This window comes from Lagenorhynchus albirostris, chromosome 1 (genome assembly GCF_949774975.1).
Source record: "Lagenorhynchus albirostris chromosome 1, mLagAlb1.1, whole genome shotgun sequence".
Lineage (NCBI taxonomy): Eukaryota > Metazoa > Chordata > Mammalia > Artiodactyla > Delphinidae > Lagenorhynchus > Lagenorhynchus albirostris.
The window spans coordinates 25857424-25881456 of NC_083095.1; the positions used below are offsets into that span (position 1 = coordinate 25857424).

The 24033-nt window shown below is 53.2% G+C and overlaps 2 long non-coding RNA genes across 2 annotated transcripts; both read left to right on the plus strand.

The window, feature by feature from the left end:
* Positions 1-10109: 10109 nt before the first annotated feature.
* On the plus strand, positions 10110-11657 carry LOC132509698 (uncharacterized). The gene is made up of 3 exons (XR_009537114.1): positions 10110-10991; positions 11239-11313; positions 11603-11657. It is a non-coding gene; the product is annotated as an uncharacterized LOC132509698 (long non-coding RNA).
* A 6438-nt stretch (positions 11658-18095) lies between these two features.
* Positions 18096-21950, plus strand: LOC132509743 (uncharacterized). Its single transcript, XR_009537127.1, has 2 exons — positions 18096-20336; positions 21430-21950. It is a non-coding gene; the product is annotated as an uncharacterized LOC132509743 (long non-coding RNA).
* The last annotated feature ends 2083 nt before the right edge of the window (positions 21951-24033 follow it).

The window sequence follows — 24033 nt, forward strand, 5'->3', positions numbered from 1 at the left end:
GGGGTGTTCTCTGGAAGGGATGGGGATGGGGCAGTGGCCATGGACACCAGGTATTCCCTGCAGTGTCCAACGCTTTCCCCTACTGCCACATTCTTCTCCCTTTCCCATCCCCCACAGCAGCTTGGTGAAGCTGGCAGAACTGCTTCCTCAGGTCTCTTAGGTGACAGACTGGGAAACTGTGGCTAAAAGAAAAGAGCGAGGGAGAAATGTTATTGAACGTAACCTCTGGACCCTCTGGGCTAGGCTTGGTCATATACTGTCATTCCTTTATTATGGCAAGGTTTGGAGGCTGCTCGTTGCCATTATTCTCCTTTGACAGGAAAATACCCATAGTAGGTACTGTCATTACTCCCATTTTACAGACAAGGCAACCAAGTCACAGAGCAGTGAGTAACTTCCCCCCCCCCCAGCTTGGCCTCACTCCCTCTCTCACAGGGGAAGATCGTTCACACGCTCCCCAGGCCCACGCCCCAACACTTCACTCTCCACCAGTGCAAACCCTTCCAGGGAGGCCTGGGTTTTGTTGCAAGGAGGAGCCAGCATGTGAAATCCAGAGCCATGGGCAGTGGTTCAGAAACCACAGCTCGAGGAGGTCCAGCTGCCTCTGAGAACAGGTTTGGGTTGCTGAGGGTGCCGGGGGCAACGCTGGCGGCCAGTACCCGGGGACAGGCAGCTCTGGAATGCTGGGCCATGTGAACACGGAGGAATTAACTCTGAGCCCCTGGGTCTCCGCCCAGATGGTCACGTGACCACCTCCTACAAATCCCCACCCCCACCCCCGTTTGCCTGGAGCTGTAGGCAACTGATTCTTGACTCGGGAAGTTGCCCACAGGCCCACTCCAGTGGGGCAGGGGGACCCAGGGACTTGGAGAGGGAGGCTTCTGGAATTAGGATCATTTTAGGGGAGGGGGAGAGAACGGCGGCTGAGCTTCCCAGGGAGCAGGGGGGCCAGAGGAGGAGCTGCTGTGAGGTCCTCCATCTCACCTGGGCTTAAAATACTGACCAATCCATCTGCCCTGAGGTGCCTTCTCAGGCTCCAGGCTGCTTCCTGCCCCAGAAGGGCCTTCATGTCTCCTCGGTGACTGAGTACCACAACTGGGGCAGGGGGAGGTAGGATGCCTTAACCCGCTCCTACCGTCCTCAACCCACCCTTCCCCAATAGGGGCAGAAGGGGTCAGCAGGTGGCGGGGGCAGGGGCCAGGGTGGGGAGGGCCTCCGAGAGCCTGTGCCTCCTTTTCTTAATCCCGCATGGGCCAGGTCAAGCCCTTTTCCCTGGGAACCAGCTGAGTCAGAGCCTGCGGCCTCCTTATCCCTTCATCTCCTGTCGCACCTGCCAGTGGTTTCTTCCCAGGGATCTCTCTCCTCCCCACGGAGGCGAAGTGACTGCAGCAGGGTTCCTGTTCCCTCCGGACGGCAGAGGTTGCCAGAGGGGCCTGGAGCCCAGGCCATGGGAGGGCACACAGCCAGGCTGCCGCTTCCGCTCTACCGTCTTGCTCCCCTCGCCTTCGTCCTCCTCTCGCCCCCTGCTTCTCCTTCTACACTTATCAAAGGTCCACGCTTCACTGAAGACTTGGGTTCACCCCACAACCATTGATCCGTTGACATCTGGGTTCCACTCTTGGCTCTGCTGTTAGCTTTGGGCAAGTTGCTTGATGTCTCAGGGCCTCAGTGCCCTCCCTGTCGATGGGAACACCCCTCACCAGGTTGTTGGAAGAATTAAAACAGATAGTTCGTGTCAGTGTCAGCACAACCCAGTCTGGTCGGCTCCCAGTGCACGTTGGTTACTTGTTCCTACCCTTGTTCGTGCTTGGCTCAGGCCCCGCCCATCACTGACACCCGCCCCCCAACACACACACATACACACGCTCAGTGCTGGGAGGGGGAGGGGATGGCTAGGTGCTGTGACCACGGGGCCCCAGGAGCACAGATCTGGATCACTGGGGAAGACCCCTTCCAGAAAGTGGGGCCTGTGAGGGAAGGAGAGAGAGGGGAGAAAGGGGCTAGGGGGCAGGAGAGTAAGTTTCTGCCAGAGAAGGACGAAGACTTAGCTTGGTTGGTCTGGAATGTGGGGAGAGGTGAGGCAGGGCCAGCAAGCAGGACCTCGTGAGCGAAGCTGAGGGTCTTGGCATTAATCACGCAGGGCCACTGAAGGATGTGTGAGCAGAGGGACACCGTCCGATGTGCCTTTTGGAAATGTCTTTCTGGCCGCAGCGCGAGGACTAGATGATCCGGCAGGAGAAGCAAGCATGGGAAACCAGCTAGGAGGCGGCTGCAGTGATCCAGGCAAGAGGTGATGAAGCCAGTTCAGGAGGGCCTGTGATGGCTGGCGGGGAGTGGGTGGGGGCATCCGAGAGCTGTAAGGAGGAGAGCTGGCAGGTGCCTGAGGGTGAGGCAGAGGAAGGAAGGAGGCAGGCTCATCCTCAGCTCAGGTGCCCAGGGAATGCAGCACGGGGCGCAGGGGTAGGGGAAGAGGTCTGGTCAGTTTGGGGCGCTGGTCTGAGGTGCCACGGGCCAGCTCAGGGTGGACCTGCAGGCCCGGGCTGTGCAGACAGGTCTGGGCAGGAACTGAGAGGTGCTGTCTGCCTTGTGGGTGGTAGTCAGAGGTGTGAGTTTAGGTGAGGTCTCTGAGGGAAAGTGGGCAGAAAATGAGAAGAGGATGGAATGCTGGGAGCACTCACCTTCCAGGGCTGGAAAGGAGGAGCCCGGGAGGAGAAGGGCAGCAGCAGAGAAGGGAGGACAATCACAGCAAGTGGCATCCTGCCTGCCAAAGCAGATGCCGCCGGATGGGGTCGTCAGTAGCGTCAGGCGCTGGGCTGAGACGGAGGAAGATAAGGCCCAAAAGGTGTCCGTTGAATTTAGCAGCAGGGAGGTGCCTGGAGACCCTGGCCAGAGAGGTGTGTAGAGAGTGGAGGGGACAGAGGCTAGGACGCAGTGTACTAAGGGGACAGCAAAAGGCCCAGCTTGTCCCAGGGTCTTGGCTCCGAAGGGAAGGAGTGAACCTGGCAGCGAGGGGGCGGGGGGGCGGGAGTCTCTCTGATCCAAGTTGAGGGAGACATAAGCATGTTTGTAGGGAAAGAACTAGAAGGAGAGGTTGAATATACCAGGAGGGGGATCGGTATGAATGAATGACAGGCTCCAGGAGGGGAGGAGACAGCAGGAGAGGCAGCATAGGGCACTGGAAAGTCGGATTAATAATAGCTGTCATTTAAGTGCGGGGCACCGTTCTCAGCGCTTTGCATTTGCTACCCCACCTGGTCCACACAACAGCCTATGCAGTAGGTGCTCTTATTATCCTCATTTTACAGATGAACGGCCCTGACACAGAAACGGTAAGTAGCTTGCCCAACGTTGCACAGCTAACATGGGGTGCTGCCCATGTGCCAGGACTTGAGTCCAGGCAGGGTGCCCCCAGGGGTGTGTAGTCGTCAAGACCAGACCTAAGAGCAGACCTCCTGGGTTTAAATCCCAGCGCCTCCACTCATTTGCTTTGTCCTCCTGTCCCTTAGTTTCCCTGCCAAAAAAAGGGCATGAGAATTGTACCCATTTCTTAGTGCTACTGGGTGGATCAAATGTGTAAATGCCCATAAAACACTTGAGCAGGGCTTGGCGAACAGAAAGCACAGGTGGAGGGACTTGCCTGGGACAGATTTGGGTGCTTCTCATGCTGGGAGTGGAGGGAGGAAGCTAGCACAGGCTGATGGAGGGAGGAGCGGAGGGAGGAAGCGAGCACAGGCTGATGGAGGGATCTGCGGAGTCCTTGGCCCTTTTGTACAGTGTTTATCTATTTATGGGCCCTCTCCTGGGTCAGACGGCACCTTGCAGGCAGGTGTAAGAGCAGCTTGCGCTGGAGTTGAAGCAGCCCTTGGGACCAGATCCCAGTCTCTTCACTCCACTGCATCGCCATGGGACCTTCTGCACATTCCTCTCAGAGCCTTTGTCTCTTCCCAGGCCAAAGGGGCAGTGATGCCCACCTGCTGGACCGTGGGGAGGATGAAATGAGATCATGTGCGTGAGTGGGCATGCCCATAGCAATGCCAGGCACCTGGGTGACACTTGTTATACAGAAGCTACCTCCGCCACTTCTACAGACATTGATGGAGCAGGGGCCAGGTACTGTTCTAGAATGAAATTATTATTATCCCTAGAGCCTCATCAGAGTACCTAGATGGTTACTAACTGTTGGGCAGAGGGCGTCTCCAGCAGGGATTAAGGACGGAGTGAAGGAGGAGGTGCTAGGATGAATTAGTCAGAAAAGGAAAGTGGAGAGTTTGCGCGTAACCTGCACTGTTAGATATCCGCGGGCCCACAAGCTGCACCCCACCTAAGACAGCACGCTATGGGCTGAGTTTGGCAGATCCCAAGTTACATGCAGATGTGACTTGGAAGATGAGAGTGTAGTATCCTGAGCACCTGAGGACTGGTGGCAGGGCATCCAGGCTGGTGGGACATTTTGTTATTTATTTATTTATTATTTTTGGCTGCATTGGGTCTTCGTTGCTGCGTGTGGACTTTCTCTAGTTGCAACGAGCAGGGGCTACTCTTCCTTGAGGTGCGTGGGCTTCTCATTGCAGTGGCTTCTCTTGTTGTGGAGCACGGGCTCTTGGCTCGTGGGCTTCATTTGTTGTGGCAGGTGGGCTCAGTAGTTGTGGCTCGTGGGCTATAGAGCGCAGGCTCAGTAGCTGTGGCACACGGGCTTAGTTGCTCTGCGGCATGTGGGATTTTCCCGGACCAGGGCTTGAACCCGTGTCCCCTGCATTGGCAGGCGGATTCTTAACCACTGCGCCACCGGGGAAGCCCCTGGTGGGCAATTTACTTCCCAAGGTCTGTCCTCTTGGGGACTGTGAAATCCAACCCACCTGACTTGGAGATGGGATCTCCCGGTAAAGGAAGAAGTTTGTTTGGCGGATCATGTGGGTTCTGGGCAGGACGGGCTTATGGGTGTGGACCTGTGCAGTAACACTGAGCACCTTGTTCGAAAGGGATAGTTTAATGCTTTGCTTTTGTCATCTTGAAATTCTTCATAATTTTGAACAAGGAGCCCTACATTTTCACTTTGGCTTGAGCCCTGCAAGTTATGTAGCCTGTTCAGGTTCTAGGGCCTGAGGTGTTTGTCTCCTAGCCCATAATGAACGTGGCAGGGCCCACATTGGCACCTGGCCCTGGATGTGATGGGCCCAGAGAGGGATGAGGGAGGCTGCATGGGGCTCTGTCCCTTCGGAGGCCTGGAGCTGGGGTGAGACCTGTGGTATTAAGTGGAGCATGCCCGACAGAGTCAGACCACTGGATCTGTGTCCTCACCCTGCTACTAGCCAGCTGTGTGCTCTCCAGCAGGCTCTGGACATCTCTGAGCCTGTTTCCCCGTCTGCAGACTGCGGATAGGGTGACCACATGACAGGAGGGTTAAATGAGGTAATGGGCAGAGAGTGCCTGGTACGTAGTAGGTGCTTGGCAGATGTTTGCTGGTGGGTGCCTGCTTGGGCCCAGAAGGCAGTTGGGCTGGGAATAACATGGTCCTACTCCAGGAGACGATGGGAGAAAAGGCACCATGTCCGTGCACTACCCTGTAGGGGATGTAGAGGGCTGAGTGCCATCTTTGGAACCGTCTTCCAGGAAATGGGCTGCCAGCTCCCCCTCCAAACGGGCCACCATCTTTGGCCACTTCATCTCCAGAGTGAGCAAAGGTAGAACAAATCCAAGCCCTGGCCCAGAGCTGGGAATTCCAGGCTGTCGGGCCTTGTTCTGGGGCCCTGAGCAATCCTACCCCTCGCTCCGCAACTGTCTCACACCCTAGTTTCCCCAGATCCTCTCCAGGGAGAGCAGCTTTCCCTGTGTAATAGGGCAGTGCCCCTTCCCTCCGGAAGGCCTCCCCGTCCAGGGGATATAGCTGTGGGCTGAGGTCACGTGTTCCCTCCTCCTCAACACCCCATTGTCCTGTCCCCTCCCCCCTTCTGATCCTTGATTTACCCTGAGCTGGATTAAGACCTTCAGCCTCCCTCAGAGCTGAGAGGTTAAGATGCACCTCCCCCCACCCACTCTCACACAAATTCAAAATAAAAGCCACCCTAAACCTTAAATCGGTGTGACGAAGTCCAACAAAGTTCTGATTTTTCCCAGGACGGCTACTTCCTTGCTATTTTTGAAATACTAAGAATTAGCTCTTAAAAAAAGCAAACCACACCGAAACGCTTTGTTGACGCCCTTTTACTGCCAGTGCCCTAAGCACACGCTGACTCCGCCTGTTCGGTAGCCTGGCCTCGCCTGCCCCTCCCCTGTGCCAGCGAGGGACAGAGGCCTGACCTGCAATACAGGGCATTGGGCCGCTCTGCTCAGAGCCCCCCCGGGGAGAGGGAAGCCCTGGGCCAATCAGCCCCGCCTGGGGAGGTGATGTCAGGAAAGCCCAGGTTCCACTCCACCCCTGCCACAGGCTCACCCTGTCCTCCCGACCAGAGCAGCCAGGGCCAGCACGGGCCCTCGTCCAGTCCTGCAGCTGGCCAAGGACGGCTGGGCTGCGTTAGTGCCCAGGCCTGCTGCCCTTCACTCCACACCTGCGGCTGGTCTCCCTGCCCCAAGCTCCTCCCCTTCCCGCTGTGGGGGAGGAGCGAGCAAGTGCTGGAACTTCTGCACACTGGCTCTTCCAGATCCTTGCTTATAATCCCTGGACAAAAATAAATCCTGTGTGTCTGAGCAGGAGAGGGTAGGAGGGTGAGATGTTGGGAGACGGAGGAGGCAGGCAGAAGGCCTCGGACAAGCAGGAAGACCAGGCCTCCTTAGCACCCCCAGTGAATGTCCCAAAGAAAGGGGCTGATACCGGGCATCCCAGAAAATTCCAGGTGGGAGGACCTTTCGGAGCACTTCATTTTGCTGAGAGCTAACAGGCCCAGAAAGCGGGCAGGTCATTTCCCTAATGTCAGCAGCAAACAAGAGGCTGGTGGATCAGAGCCCTGTGGGCCTTGCTCTGGCTCCTCCCTTTTCCCTGAGTGAGGCATGAGGACTGGCCCCCAACCTCCTGGGTGCGCCTCCCCTGAGCAACCCCTGATCAAGCCAGAAGGCACCTCTGCATCCCCTGCCTGCCCGCCACTGCCCACTTTCCTGCTCAGCTCTTTCTCTCCCCACACTACCCAGCACCCATCCAGCTTATCCCCCTTTCACCTCCTCAAGGAAAGGGACATTTATTACTGCGTCTGGTGTGGCACATACGAAGCTATATATCCCTCTCGATGATAAACCAAAGCCTGAGGTTAGATGTTTCCTGGAGGAAATTTCACATTCCAGGAGAGAGAAAGAAAGGATTGGTGGATTCTGAGCACTTTACATGTGCAAGGCATTTTCCTTACTTGACTTGCAAGCCTTAAGGCAGTGCTGCAAAGCATCTTCCATCCGAGAGATGAGCCTTTGAGCCAGAGAGCTTTAAGGCGCTGGCTGAAGGTCGCGGAGCAGCAGTGCTCAGCGGAAACCCATCTCCCATCCACTCCTTGCATCTCTGGGCCCCGCATCTGCAGCGCTAGGGATGCGGCTGGCCTGCAGCGAGTGTTCTCTGGGCATGATCTCACTTTATCCTCACAGCACCCACGAGAGAGCTACTATTGTCTCCTCTTTTTACAGTGCTGGAAACGGAGGCACGGGGAGGTTAAGGGACTGTGACCCCCCCACTAGACAGAAGTGGAGGTGAAACTTGAATGCAGGGACTCTGCTGCAGGCCCGAGCTCTTAATCAGGCACAATCTGAGTCCTCCCCCATACTTCCAGCCCCTTGTCACCTCGGCCTCGGGGATGTGGGTTTCAGGACAGCCTCCTAGAGTCTCCTTGGGAGGTCAGGGGCTGTGGGTTCTCATTCTGCAGCCACTCTGGTTAAAGGCTCAGGGAAGGAGGAAGGAAAGATATGGGCTGAGAGTGGAGTTTGAGATTTGTGTCTTGCCCTTTTTTAGAGTTTTCACTTTGTCCCTGCGGCTCTAGGGGATTAAGGTTGTATGTTTCTTTCCTCAGCCGGGGCCTCCCCCAGAAAAGCCCATGAAATACACATATGGGGGGGGACGGTATTTGGAAAGAGTTCATTCAGGCTTTGGGATTAGACAGAAGGGTTTCATGTTTCTTCTGTACTAGTGATCTTGGAAAAGTCACTCTGAGCCTTGAATTTCTTTCTGTCAAGTAAGAATAGTGCCTCCTTTGAAGAGTTATAAAGGGGGTCAAATGAGACGATTGATTATTGTAAACTGTGAAGTCGTCTATAGTTGTCAATTCTGACGCGTTGATGCTATTACCTGCCTAATTGAGGAGCAGTGAAGGTGGCTGTGGGAGTGACAAGCTGGGCAGTTAGGATGCTGGTAAAGTGAATTTTGTCCCAGAGCCCTGAGACCTCTAAGCTACAGGGGAGAGGCTGCAGATGGGTCAAGATGCTTTACTGGTGCCTTGCGGGGGGGATCAAGAAACTGGCTTTGCCCGGGCTGCTGAGGAAGCAGCAGAAGCTTGCATCGCCCAGGGTGGAACACACCCATTGCCCTTCCAGACTGCAAGGCCCCTGGGCTCACACCACCAGACAAGAGCAGTGACATTCTCCCAGTTGATTCCACCCCAGGTTCCCCCAAAGGGGAGGAGCTCCTGGCCATTTTCAGGAGTTCTCATTTCCAATCTGCCCAGGTGGTTGCAGGGAGATTGGAGGCTGGGGGAAAACATGAGGAACCTTCGCCTAAAGCGAGCCAGGGGTCCGTGGCACCAGGAGGAAGGGCTGCTGCAGGCGGATGCGGTCTCGCTGGCTTATGTAACCATTTCCCTCAGCACCCCCCCCCCCGAGTATGCACAAACAATAACTTGGAATAGATACCAGTCTGGTTGAGGCAGGTCATCAAAACCTGGAACTGTCCCTGCCAAACAGGAACGTCCTGTCCCCTCAGCTGAGCAGATGCCTGGCTTATGGGGGGAGGAATGAGAGATGTAATCAGGCTCTCAGAGTCAGGAAGCATGGATTGTCCTTGCTTTGTTGGGTCATCTGGTCAATTATCACTTATTCAGCATTCAGAATGTGGTCATAAATAAGCCAAAGTCCTTGTTGGTGTGCTTACAAGCTATCGGGGAAGGGTTCCAGAAACACAAAACTTGGTAACAGAGGGGCAACTGCTTTAGCTTGGGCAATTTGGCTTGGGTTTTGATGAGTGAATAGGAGTTCACTGATCAGGGAAGGGAAAATCCCAGGTCTTATTTGTCCACTGGTTTAACATGAAAAAACAACCCTGTGCAGAATACATGAGTGCTAGGAGGTGCTCTAAGGTGGCAGGAAAGCATGACTTAGGAATGAGACCATTCTGGGTCTGACGGTAGAGTTCCCTGATACTGTAATTTTGGCCTCTGCCCCACTGGTCAGGCCTCCAGCCCTTCTCTGGGCTCTGTTGGAAGAAAACTTGGCCCAAAGCAAATTTCTCTCTCTGAGTGTGCCATCCAGTGCCTTGATAACTGGGAGCACAGAGGTCAAGGGAGGACATTTTATTGGTGCTGCAGAGAGTCAAAATACACGGATGGGAAGCCTTCCCCATCTCCCTGCCCCCTGCCCTCTTCCCCGCCTGCCCTGGCCACAAGCACCAGGCATCCTCATCTCTTTTAACCTGTTCTTGCTTGGCCCTGAAATAGCTTGGCTCAGTCCTTGACCTGCCATTTCCTAGACCTCTCACTTGGCTCAGTGGTTCAGGACCCAGACTCCTATATGGCCATCTCCAGTTATTCCTTAGGTCCAGACCTTGCACACACAGCCTGATTGAGTCTGCAGCCCCATAAGCACTCACAGGTAAGAGCTCTTGAATAGCAAAAGCACACAATCCCACGCTAGCTATGTGCCCCCAGGCTGTCACCCACTTGAATATGTGAGCCCACGCTCACAATTTCCAGGACCAGATAGATCAACTGTAGGGCAGAACTTGTGGAGTGGGCACACCTGGGCTGTTTGTGACAGTAGCCCCTCATCGCTTAAACAGCAGGGAATGCAAAGCCATGCATGGATTTGGTCTCAGCTGAATTTATTTGCATCTCCCTTTGGATGAGTCAAAAGCATGTCTGATTATCATGTATTATCTTTTTTTTTTTTTTTTTTTCGGTACGCAGGCCTCTCACTGTTGTGACCTCTCCCGTTTCGGAGCACAGGCTCCGGACGTGCAGACTCAGCGTCCATGGCTCACGGGCTCAGCCGCTCTGCAGCATGTGGGATCTTCCCAGACCGGGGCACGAACCCGCGTCCCCTGCATCGGCAGGCGGACTCTCAACCACTGCGCCACCAGGGAAGCCCTGTATTCTCTCTTTTCAAGTTAGAGTTTCCCCACGTGGCAAGTGAGAATGGGGCTTCCTCACCTGTTTCACCGAAGGGAAAGTCAAGACATTAAAGAGTGATCTGCCCACAGTTCCCTTATTTAGCAGACACGCATGGAGCACCGACTCTCTGCCGCGGTCTCTGCAAGCACAGGGCGTTCAGGAGAAAGCAAACCAAAGGGCCTGTCCCCAGGAAGCTTGCATTCTAGTGGGGAACACCAACAACAAATAAATACGTCAAAATATGTCAGCATATGTCATATGCTATTCAGATGGATAAAGTAGGGAGGGGGAGAGTGATTGACAGGATGGGGAGAGTGTTGTTGTTTCACACAGTTGGTTCTGGAAGGCCCTGCAGAGGAGGTGACGTCAAAGAAGAGATCTGATATATATGTGAGGCTAGGGTGTTCCAGGCCATGTGACAATGTCATAACCACACTGAGTGCCCTCAATCTTTTCTGTCTCTACCGCTGGCTCCCTGCAGCGAGGCAGGGACTCTTTGAAAAAAAGGATGACAACTACTCATCTTTGGGTCTTCGGTTCTGATGGCGGTTCAGATGCTATTGGCATGTTTCCACCTCCACCTCCAGAAGGGCTCGTGTGATACTGAATGCCCAGTCCAGGAACAGTGCCTGGAATAGAGGAGAATGTTTCTGACTGACTGCGTTGCAGATAGAATGCGCGATTAGAAGCCTGCAGCTGGAGGTGAGGCATGGGCCTGGGGCCAGAAGCACATCCTAGGAGAGAGGCAGGAGTGATTTCAGTCTGAAATCAGACTCTAATTTCAGTCCCTGCGGTTGATCCAGTGGCTTCATGTTGGTCTGCTACAGAAAAACAACTGCTAACGTCTATATTGTGCTAGCCACTGTTCTGAGCACTTTATATGCATTAATGCATTTAATCCTCATAAAAGCCCTGTGTGATAAGTGCTAGTATCATTCCTATTTTACAGGTCAAGGTTCTAAAGCACAGAGGGGTTAAGTGATTTAGCTGAGGTCACACAGCTAATAATTGGCAGAGCCAGAATGTAAGTAAGTCCAAGAGTCCCCGTTCTTATGCTTACACTATAGTTTCATACCCCATATCCTTATCCCATAGACTGGTTCCCTAGATCTTTAACTGGGGTGTTTGTGTCCTCAGAGGCTCTGGGATGAGCCAGAGGGTTTTTGAGACTTAACTTTCAAGAAGGTAATATTTAAGCAAAGATTTCAGAAAAAAATTAATTATTTAATTATAATTAATTTAATACATTTTTATACTGTGATGATGACAGATATAATGGCAAAATTCAGGGGTATTTTTTTTTTTTTTGCCAGGAGTATTTTTAATATAAAAAAGGACAGAGCTTTCCAGGAAATGCCACCCTGATGGTGAGTTGCAGGGTTTCTGTCCCCAGACCCTTCCCTTGGCCCCTAGCCCAGGGTGAACTGTCCTTGTCTGTGATTTCCCCTCATCCCAGCACAAGAAGTATGCGAGTACACACCACACACACACACACACACACACACATGCACACACACAGAATCCCCAGCCACTGTGGCTGTCTGTATGGAAGGGATCACGGGCCATGTCAGGCTGGGCTGCGGTCCCTCTTTCTGATTATTCTTCTGTGGGCCCAGGCCACTGAGGCCGAGGGGGCCAGGCAGGGAAGGGGCTGGGTCTTGGCTCTCCACGGGAGCGTGCACAGGGCTCAGAGTTTCCAATTTGTGCCTGTGGGGTAGCGTAAGGCTGATCCTCCATAACACCACCAAGACAGTCACACAGGAGCACCAGGAGGATCTCCTGGTCCTCCCACCTGGGCCGGCATCCGATTCCCAGAGCACATCCTTTGATATTCCCTCCCGCAGGGTGACAGGTATGTTCTGTGGCCCTTGTTTTCAATGTGCTTGTATGTGTCAAGCCCAGGGGTGCGTGTCCGCACTGCCGTGTGCCACAGCATGGGTCCCCCTGGGGAGGCAAGGCCCACAGGGGTTTTAAAGGCAGAGCGAGATGAATGGAAGCTGACACTTCCACCCGCTATTGACAAGGAGCTGAGGTGCCTTGCAGAGGACAGGCCTGGTAATTAATGTGCCGGTGTCTTCACTGACAAAGCAAAACAGCAAACACGCGAGCGAAGGAGGTGAGTCACGCAGGGAGACGGCAATGGTGGAAGGAAAAGGGCAAGGATGTGTGTGTGTTTCTGGGGGGTAGGAAGGGCTCGGGCAGGGGAAGCTGAGAGGGAGAGAGAGAGAACAGGACTGTCTGTGCATCTGTGAGGAAATGCATGTGTGAGAGGGAAAGAAACGGGAGAGAGTGTGTGTGAGAGGGAACGCAGGGGTGAGAAGAGATGTGTGTGTGATTGACAGGAGGAGGGAGGGAGGCAGGCAGGGTGGGGGACAGCGGGCCTCTCTCACCCCTCCTTCAGCCACAGGGGCTTCTGGAAAGCCCTGCAGTTTGGAGAGAGGGACATGCGGGAGAGGTGAGATTTCATTACCTTTCCCTTTGTGTGATATTTTCGTGTTCGAAATGTAACACTGGAGCTATAAATAATCCAGTCACAGCTGCAGCATCCAGGAGATTTATGGCGCATGCCAATGCCAGCCAGCTTTGGGCTGAGGGGGGTTTGCTTTACGAAGCCAAGATGAAAGGCTGATTTTCCAGCACTCGTCCCCCCACCCCCCGATCCTGCCCCCACCTACTCCCTCCTGACCTCCCTCCTGACCTATGGAGCCAGGGGAGAGAGAAGCTCAAAAATGCTTAGACCCCCCTTTGTCCTGGGCAGCCTGGGGCATGACAGGAGCCGAGTTCCGAGTGGGCAGCTTGCAGAGGTTGGGGAGAGAGTGAGGGGAGCAGGGTGGGCAGAGGTGCGTGCCCTGCCCTAGGCTCCCACTTTGTCAGCTGCCTCAGACAAGGCACAGGCTGGTGGCGCCGACAGGTGGCCCAGACACAGACGGGCTCAGGCCTGATGAGGTCCCTGGGGCGGTGGCCCCCAATCCTTGCTCTCCTATGGCGGCGGGGCCCTTGTTCTCTGCTTCCTCAGCAAAGACTGTGCTTGGTGCAGGACTCCATGGGGGCTGGGCTCCTCTCTGTCCTGGGAGAGGGGGCTTCCCTGTTGACCTGGGAAGGGGCCATTCCCCACGAGCTTGGGGGCTGCTGGGTTGGACGGTGACACCGCCGGGCAGAGGCAAACAGTGTGTCTGGGGCAGTGAGAAGGCAGGGAGGAGGCATCTCAGTCTCCCCAGACCACCTCCTGGGATCTGCCTCCAGTGGTGAGGGCAGATGGAGAAGGTGAGGGGAGACATTGGGGAGCCCAGCTTGTCCTCAGGACCCACGGGGCTGGAGGAAGAGGAGGAGGGTTGGGGTCTCGGGGAGAGGAGCTGGTTCAAGGCACCACTGCGACATGCTGGTGCCTCCCTGCAGTTTCCCACCAGAGCACTTAGCCCGCTGTGTCCCCCACAAGCCCGAGGCGAGGCCTCCTGAGGGCAGGGAATATTGCAGCCTGCTGACCACACGGACCCTGGGCCCTGAGCGCAGGGCATCAGTCCTGCTGGCCGGTCAGACCCTGGTGCTGACGTGTGTGCAAGCCCCGCGGGCCGGAGCCCCGGGTGCAGAGGGAGAGGCCAGAGCCCCCTGGGTCTCCGGACCCCACTTGGTCCCTCTGGCCAGTCCTCAGGCTGCCCTGCCCCTGGCCCTCCTGCCCGCTCTGTGGCCCAGTTGCCTCAGGTGTGGTTTCCACTTTGCTTTTCTTCTAATTCCCTGAGCAAATATGGAACATCCGAGAGACACTCGAATCCTGGGTGGGGATGGAGGCGGTCACGCAGCTGACTACTTCCCAAGGCAGTTCAGTCAAGATAAACACACCTCACCTTCAGGCCTCTGGCAGAGGGTGGCTGCTGAGGGACGGGGTGCCTGCCCAGCGGGCAGGTGGGGCCCTTCCCTTCGAGGATTCCTCCGGGGAGAGGTGTCTGTTGCAGGACCGTCAACGTCAGGGCAGCCACACGTGGGTTGTAGCGGGGTCTTGTCTTGGGGCCGGGGCAGTCTGTCCGTCTTCAGCCTCCAAGAGCAAACCATGTCTGGGAATGGGACACACACAGTAGGATTCACTCCCCTGGGGTGTCTCGGAGGCAGCTCAGCTGAAAACAGGAATGACCTCAGAGCAAGCTTGCCTAATTTTATGAATGGCGGAGCCACCAGGTTCACAAGGGGAACCGGGAGCCTCTGAGGACCTCCCTGACGTGTGGCTTAGATGCATCTTCGTCTGATGCATCCCTGGTGCACCTGCCAGGGGACCACTCACCCCTATATACATCATCACTCTGCCCTGGCCCTTGTGCCAATCAGGGTTCTTATTGGGAACAAACTGAAGTGGACTCTGACACTTTTAAGCAGAGGAAAGATTTGTTGGAAGGATTTGGGGATGCTCACAGCATCAGCAGGAAGGCTGGAGATGCAACTCAGGCAGATCTAAGGGCTGCTAGGTAGTCAGCATCGTTGCCAGGGTCACACCGCAGGGCAGTCTGCTTAGGATGCCTTTGCTGACGTCACCCCCTGCCATCCACGGTGTGATGATGGTTAATTTTATGTGTCAACCTGACCGGGCCACACGATGCCCCGATATTTGTATTTCTGTGAGGCTGTTTCTGGATAAGCTTAGCATCTGAATCTGTAGACTGAATAAAGCAGACTGTCCTTCCCAATGTGGGTGGGCTTCATCCAATCAGTTGAGGGCCCAAATAGAACCAAAAGGTGGAGGAAGGGAGAATTTTCTCTCTCTACATGACCACCTGAGTGGAGACATCGGTCTTCTCCTTGGACTGGGACTTAACACTATTAGCCCATAAAAACTTCCCAGGAAGGGAAATTCCCACCCTCGGCCCCCAAACGGCGAAAGAACATGGGTGATTTTCTCAGTTTGCTCGTCTAGAGCTCCATCCTTCTATCCTCCCCCCGGACTCCCGCTCCGACTCTGAAGTCCAGGAGGCTGACCGGTGTGGGGGCCACATCAGCTGAAGTCTCACGCCTTCTGCTTGCGATTGGATTTGTCCAGTGGGACTGTTTGGAGGGTGAGAGGACAGAGGCTGGGGTATTTGCTCCCCTTTCTACTTCCCTTTGCGGCTATGGCTCTCTCCAGCTTCCGGTCAGCTCCCTCCCTGTCCCATCAGGGTCTTCACTGTTCTTTGTGGTTGCCCTTGGCACTGCCCACCCTTGGTAAAAGGGAGAAAGACTCCTCAACTGCCCTGTTTGAGGCTAACACCTCTTTCCTGTTGGAATCTCAAATGATACAGGAACTTTGGAGATTGGGAGGCAACAGAGCCCCCCCCCCAGTGCCCACAACATGGTGGCACCGATGCCCAGGGGAGGCAGGCAGCCTGGTAAAGTGGCAAGAGCATGAACTTGGAGACAGACCTACTAGGGTCTGAATTTTCAGCCCAACTTTTATTATCTGTGTGAACCTGGTCAAGTTCCTCAACCAGGCTGGCCCGTCTTTGTTCTTCATCTGGGAAATAAAAGTTAATTTTCATCTCCTGGATCTGTCAGGAGAACTGCATGAGAGACTTATTAAGCACTTGGCACTTAGGAGACCGGTGATGGCAAAAGGGTCCACCTTACGTGCCAGTTCCAACCGATCAGAAATGGCTCCTTGGAGCACTGTGTGGAGAAGAAGTCTGACTCCCCGTCCTGGCCCAGAGGTGATGGGTGCCCTCATGATTGATTCGTGATGGCTGTCATGTTGTGGACCAGGAAGTGGCAGTAGAATGGACTTGCCTTCTCTGTAGTAGACACTCACTAAATGAGAGCTATCAGTTTTCCTATTTCTCTGCTCTTTGGGAAGAGAAGTAGGATTCTGCTGGGGTCAGAAAGACCAGGATCCTGCTTGACCAGCAGGATCCATTCCCGGCAGCACCGCCCAGGTCCTGAGTCACTGAGCCCGCTGTCCTGGCTCAGCACAGACTTCACGGCGGCGAGGATGGCCCAGCCAGCCCTTTCCTTTATCAGCAAACTGCTGCAGCCCTACCTAGATTGTTTAAGGTCTTCTTCCTCCTGGGACCTTCTCTTGCTCTTCAATCCTCAAATGCCAACCTTATCCTCCTGCCAACAGATGCCACACACACACACACACACACACACACACACACACACACACTCTCTCTCTCTCTCTCTCTCTCTCTCTCACACACAGGTGCACCACCTCCTCCCCATAGTAAGTTATAGGGAATTATTAACTTGAATTTCTCCACCACGTGTCACCCCCCTTTCCAAATCTCCCCCATTATCTCCTGCCCCAACTCAGGGGACCTGACATTATTCCAGCAACACATACCAGAGTTGGTTGAAGACAGAATAAGTAGCAGATAAATCACGGCCTCAGGCACCCTATGGGGTGAACTGGAGCCTTAGTGGTTGCCAAGTGGCCCCTGGAGTAACAAAGAAACAAAAGGGAACAAGGAATCCTTTTCAGAAATCATTTTCTTTCTAGTTTCAGTGGCACCTGGGAGTAACCTTCATGTACTCATTTAGTTAAGAAATATTTATTGAGGCCTTCCCTGGTAGCACAGTGGTTGAGAGTCCGCCTGCCCGTGCAGGGGACACGGGTTTGTGCCGTGGAGCGGCTGGGCCCGTGAGCCATGGCCGCTGAGCCTGCGCGTCCGGAGCCTGTGCTCCGCAATGGGAGAGGCCACAACAGTGAGAGGCCCGCGTAACGCAAAAAAAAAAAAAAAAAACTGCAATGAGGTACCACCTCACACCAGTCAGAATGGCCATCATTAAAAAGTCTACAAATAACAAACACTCGGGGCTTCCCTGGTGGCACAGTGGTTGAGAGTCCGCCTGCCAATGCAGGGGACACGGGTTCGTGCCCCGGTCCGGGAAGATCCCACATGCTGCGGAGCAGCTAGGCCCGTGAGCCATGGCCGCTGAGCCTGCGCGTCCGGAGCCTGTGCTCCGCAACGGGAGAGGCCACAACAGTGAGAGGCCCGCGTACCGCAAAAAAAAAAAAAAAAAAAAAAAAAAAAACTTTATTGAGCACCTCATGTGCTGGGCACATGTATGCCCTCTGCCCTGAAGGGGAGATGGACAAGTAGAACCCAGTGGGTGCTGGGCAGCACAGGGAGCCCTGAGATGGAGCTGAGCACGGGGGCAGGGGGAACATCTGATCGGAGCGACACGGGGGCACAATCAGAGATGACTTTCCTGAGAAAGTGGCTCCTAAGTCAAGTCTGGAGGGATAAGGAAGCTGGTCCAGGCGGCAGCAGGGGCAGCATGTGCAAAGATCTGAAGGTGTGTGTTTGAGGAGCTCCTGGTTGCTGCCAGGTCACTGGAGCTGGGGCTCCAAGCCAGAAGGGAAGAAGTGATGGGAGAAGCCAGCGGTAAGGGAGGGGTGGGGCAGGTCCTCCAGGGCCTTGAAAAGGCCTTTCTGAGGAGTCCAGGTTTTCCCAAAGTAGTCCCTGCCCCTGCTACCGTCCCACCTCCTCCTAGCCTGTCCTCTGCCCTCCACCCGCCTTAGCAGGTGAGGCTCTAAAGGAAATCTCCTATTTCTCCTCCTCCCACTAGCTGTAGCACTTCCCAGGGATTTAGGGGCAGACGCCCTCCCCCCATGGCCTGTTGATACCGACCAGGGGTCTTGGCCTTCCCCAATCAATAGAAATTAACCAGAGGCCAGAAGAGAAATTCAGGCAAGGCTTTGGGGGGGGGGCCCTGCTGCAGCAGGGGGGAACGAGAACAAACAACAGGTTCCCTTGTTTGCTCTCTAGCTGAGGGGGGCAAGCTTTTTCCTTATATGGTGTAGTGGTAGGGGTGTATCCAGGGGTCAGGCCGGAGGGGTGGCTTAGGTGTTTTTCTCACCCCTCAGGTGGTGTTAAGTGCAGGGGGCATGCTCAGTACCCTGCTTTTGCTCCTGACACCCCGTTTTTGCTCCTGGCTCTTCAGAAATGGCAGTTGGGTTTTTTTTTTGGTCTTTTTGTATCTTTGGGGTCCAGAATTTGCCCCAACTGCGCAGGCCCGCAGTTATTTTTAGTCCCATATAGTTTCTTTGTGTTTTGTAGCTCGAGGGGAGGTGTGTCCAGGTGCAAGCTTCGCGGCCCTGCAGCAAAGGGTCTCAGGTCCCAGGCCTGCCTCACTGTGAGTCCCCAAGAGTGTCGTGAGAGCTGATGGATGCTGGGCGTGGGTGCGCAGGGGGGCGGCAGTGCCTGAATGAGGAGGAACTATAGAACTGGGGACTGAGGCAACCTGATGAATGAAGGCTTTAATGCAGTCTGGCTAGTAACTGGCTGACCCAACCATCAGGTGCGATTTAGGGTGAAGCAGGCATTCGTTTGGGCATTTTGTTTCTCCAGTGACTATTCGCAATTAACACCTCCTCTTGTAAAAACCCTAACACCTTTCCCCAGCTACCTCCCCTGCTCAGACCTGCTTCTCTTTGGAAAATGGGGAATGGTGTGTCTGTGTAGCCCTATGTGTGTGTGTGTGTGTGTGTGTGTGTGTGTGTGTGCATGAAAGCATCTCATGTGTGAGGACGTGTGTGTATAAATGGGAGTGCCTGTGCTTGTACCTTCATGAAAATATCTGCTGGTGCCGTGTATGGGAGAGCCTGTGTGCATGAGACTGTGTGCCTCTGTGCACATGGGGGAACACGGATGCATGCATGTTCGCATGTGTCCAGGAGAGTCAGTGGGTCTTTATGAGTGTGAGTGACTGTGAGGTGTGTGAGTGTTTGCAGTGAGTGTGCATGGGATTCTGTGCAAATGACCGGCATGATTGTCTTTGCAGGGGAGAAGTTGTTGCGCTGGGATACTTACATGAACCAAAGCAATAAAATGCCCAACTCCTCTCCCTGCTTCTCCTCTTGTAATCCATTCTCCACCCAGCAGCCAGTGTGAGATTTAAAAAATGCAAATCAGATCGTGTCACTTCTAGGCTGAAAACCCTCTGATGGCTACTCACTGCATCTGGAATAAATCCAACCTTTGACTGTGGCCTGGAGGATGTGCTCCCATCCCAATCTTTGAACCTTTGTCTTCATCTCCTCCCACTCCTCAGGCAGGCACCCCTGCCTCAGTCACATAGGCAAGAGCCTTTATACCTGCTGCCCCCTTCTCCGGACCCCTTGGCTGCCGGGCACTGTCTCGGCTCCAGATTTCAGCCTGACATTATCAGTGGGGCCTTCCCTGACTCCCCTCAGTACTCATCTGTCCCATCACTCCGACTTCTTTCCTCCCCAGGGCTAGGTCAGTTAGGTCTGAAGCGGGTGCTGAGACAGAGTTAGTTGTGCCCAGGAGTTTGTGTGGAGCAGCCCCTGGGAAGGAGTAGAGAGAACTCCAGATTGGGCAGGTCAGGGAGAGGCCAGCAGACCACAGTACAGATCTGATAAGGTCTCTGCCAGCAGCCTCCTATGTGCACGGAGCAAAGACTGTCCACTAGAGGAGTCCTGAATTAGGTGGAAATGGCTAACCTTATACCATAGCCGGCTCAGTCAAGGGCCGGAACCATCAACTCAAAAGCCAAGGTTCAAGAGAATGAGAAGACAAACCACAGATGAGAAAACACTTGCAAAAGACAGATCTCAGGAAGGACTGGCCTCCAAAATATACAAAGAACTCTTAAAACTCAATAATAAGTTGATTTATAAAAAATGGGCCAAAGACCTAAACAGACACCTCGCTAAAGAAAACATACAGTTGGCAAATCCAGAACGCTGACACCACCAAATGCTGGTGAGAATGTGGAGCAACAGGAACTCTCATTCATTGCTGTTGGGAATCAAAATGGTACAGCCACTTTGGTGTTTTTTTAATAAAACTAAACATACTCTTCCCACACGATTCAGCCATCACGCTCCTTAGTATTTACCCAAAGGAGTTGAAACTTATGTCTACACAAAAACCTGCACACAGATGCTTATAGCAACTTTATTCATAACTGCCAAAACTTGGAAGCAACCAAGATGTCTTTCAATAGGTGAATGGATAAATAAACTGTCGGACATCCAGACAATGGAATATCATTCAGCACTAAAAAAAGAAATGAGCTTTCAAGCCCTGAAAAGACCCAGAGGAATCTTTTTTTTTTTTTAAGGTAGGATTTCTTGCATTCACCTTTTTTTTTTCTTTTTAATAGATTTATTTACATAATTTTTGGCCACGTTGGGTCTTCGTTGCTGCACGCAGGCTTTTCTCTAGTTGTGGCGAGTGGGGGCTACTCTTTGTTGCGGTGTGCGGGCTTCTTACTGCAGTGGCTTCTCGTTGCAGAGCACGGGCTCTAAGCTCATGGGCTTCATTAGTTGTGGCAGGTGGGCCCAGTAGTTGCGGCTCATGGGCTGTAGAGTGCAGGCTCAGTAGTTGTGGCGCATGGGCTTAGTGGCTCCGCGGCATGTGGGATCTTCCTGGACCAGGGCTCGAACCCGTGTCTCCTGTATTGGCAGGCGGATTCTCAACCACTGCGCCACCAGGGAAGCCCTGGAGGAATCTTAAATGCGTATTACTAAGTGAAAGAAGCCAATCTGAAAAGGCTACTGTATGATTTTAGCTCTATGACATTTTGGAAAAGGCAAAACTATGGAGATGGTAAAAAGATCAGTGGTTGCCAAGGGTTAGTTGGGAGGGAGAGAGGGATAGGTGGGGCACAGAGGATTTTCAGAGCAGTGAATCTCTCCTGTGTGATACTACAGTGGTGCATACTTGTCCAAATACATAGAATGTACAACATAAGAGTGAACCCTAGTGTGAACTGTGGACTTTGGGTGATAATGATGTGTCAGTGTAGGTTCATTGATTGTAACAAGTGTACCATTCTGGTGGGGATGTTGATGGTTGGGAGGAGGCTGTGTGTGAGTGGGCACAGGAGCATATAAGAACCCTGTGTACTTTCTGCTCAATTTTGCTGTGAACCTAAAAATGCTCTTTAAAAAAAATCTGTTAAAAAAGAAAGGAAGTAAGGAAGAAGGAAAGAAAAAAAAATCCTCAGACTTTCCCTGGGCTCCCTTCTCCTCTCTCCCCACCCTCATCCTTTCCTTCTGCTGTGCAAGTGTTTTCCGACTTCCTCACAGGAGGACATGTTTGCTAGGCATGTTTGTCTGTCTGTCCTTCTCTTTTACGTTTTGGCTTGAGCCTTTGTTCAAGATTTTCCCGCTCAGGGGCCAGGCTGACCTGGAGATTTTTCATCTCTGCAGTTCCTCTGCCAACCTTGCAGGCCCCCATTCCAGCTTCCTCCCAACCCATCGAACTTCTAGGAAGAATTCACCAACAAATGACAGCTATGATCTGCTCTGTAAGCCCTGTCCTGTTGTAAATATGTCCCCTGACACCCAGCCGAGGAGAAGAAAATTCAAGAGTGGAGAGAGAAGCAAATCCTGGATGTCTCAGCAGCACCTCCTACCAAGCTTAATCTCACCTCCTTTGGTGTCAGAGTGAAGCAAGAGAAAGACGTCTTCCCTCTCTGTCTCCAGGGATGGACTTGAGGGGAGTCCATAGACTGTGTGCTGCATTTCCATTTCCCAGGCCGTGATTAAAACTTTCAGAGGCACCAAGCTCCGAGAAGATTAGGCCATCTCCACCTCCCTGAGCAGTACAAAAGAAATCAATACTAAGCCACAAAATAAGTGTGAGGAAGCCCTTTAACGTTTTCAATTCTCCCATGATGACTATTTTGAAGTTTTGTATTTTTTAAAATATAAAATGCAAAATTCTTAAATGTTTTTCTTCTTTGCTGATTCCCTAAGTATGGGTTTGGTTTTGGGCTTATCTGTAATCAGCCCAGCTGAGCTTCCTGTCCCCCACCAGGCCTGCTCTTGCTGAGGCTGCAGAGGGTGGCTCCAGGGTTGACCTTGAGGACTTCAGGGGTCCTTCCATGAAAACAGGCCTGGGGTGGGATGGGGTGGGGAGGTCACGTAGTCAAGCTCAGGGCTGACGGGGAACAAATTAATTAGGGAACAGGGAGGGAAGAGTCTTGGACTGGCATTGGGAGGGGTGTTTCTCCTTGGCTAGGGTAGCTCGGCTTAGAAAATCAAGCTTGAATCAAATCAACAGATAGCTGCTGAGGTCCGTTGTAGGCAAAGATCCAGGCTGGAGTGTGAGACCAGGAGTGGGGTCTTTTTTTTTAAATTTTTATTGGGGTATAGTTGATTTACAATGTTGTGTTAGTTTCAGGTGTACAGCAAAGTGAATCTGTTATACATACACATATAACCACTCTTTTTTAGATTTCTTTCCTATATAGGCCATTACAGAGTATTGAGGAGAGTTCCCTGTGCTATACAGTAGGTCCTTATTAGTTATATATTTTATATATAGTAGGGTGTATATGTCAATCCCAATCTTCCAATTTATTCCTCCCCCCCTTACCCCCTGGTAACCATAAGTTTATTTCCTACATCTATAACTCTTTCTGTTTTGTAGATAAGTTCATTTGTATGTAGCTTTTTTTTAGAATTCACATATCATACACCCCAGTGTTCACTGCAGCACTATTTACAATAGCCAGGACATGGACGCAACCTAAATGTCCATCAACAGAGGAATGGATAAAGAAGATGTGGTACATATATACAATGGAATATTACTCAGCCACTAAAAAAGAATGAAATAATGCATTTGCAGCAACATGGATGGACCTAGAGATAGTCATACTGAGTGAAGTAAGTCAGACAGAGAAAGACAAATATCTCATGATATCGCTTATAGGAGTGGGGTCTTATCATGCCTGGGGGTAGCAGCCTTGGGCTCCTCTGACCTGGGTGTGGCTCAGATGGTAGAACGGAATGGTCAGGCGCTCACTGTGATGCTGCCCATCAGCTCAGGTATATTCCCTCCTGTAAGTGTTGGAGGATCCTTTCTGCATCGCACATGGGCAAACTGAAGCCAAGGTCACACGCCCAGTGAGGGAAGAACCTGGCTTTCTAACTGGGTCAGTGTGGAGATTTTGCCTCAGGGTCCAGAGTCTGGGGCTCCTCACTGGTGAATCTTATCATCACCTGGCTCCTCCTGAGGCTGGAGGGAAAGGGGATCGGCCTGCAGGCCTTTATGTCATAACTGCATATTTAGTCCTACTATGTGCTGGTAAATGCTTCAAATATATCGTCTCATCCACACAGCACCATTTTGCAAAATGGACCCTATTTTGCAGACAAGCTCAGAAAAAGAAAGAGACTTGCCTGAAGTGACACAGAGAGCATGTGGTGGGGCCTTCCGGCCCATGAGTGCATCTGCGGAGCCCATCTGGCTTCCAGCTGAAACTCAGGTCACGGCATCTAGCACAGTGACTGGTCTGTTATGGGCAAGAACTAAGTATCTGGTAAAAGAATGAATAAATGAATGATCGATTAACTCCTTCTGGTCCCAAATCTGTGTTCTTCCTGGTTTCCACCTAGTCTGGGGATCTGGAAGCTGAAAGCACAAGCCCTGGGTCTTCCTGGTGGGAAAGGCTCCCAGGGTGTGCTGGTGAGAGCACCCTGGGTGAGGGGCTGCAGCAGGGCCAGGGCGTCCTGGCTTTGCCGATTCAGGGAACCCGTGCCCTCACCCTTGCCCTGCACAGCCGCTCCTGGTGGCCACGTGCAGTCCCAGAGGACCCTGGAAGGGGTTCACCACAGAATAAACATATGGGCTATACACCCAGTGATTCAGAAGAGCCTGCTGTGCTGGCCTCCCCCTCCCCCCAGCCTTGCTGTTGCTGTGGCAACCGGCCTCACCAAACCAGAGCTTGCTGAGGGCATCCCAGTTAACCCCTTCCTGGCACAGCAGGGCCCTCAGCTACGTCAGGTCCCCCGTCTACGTGGCCC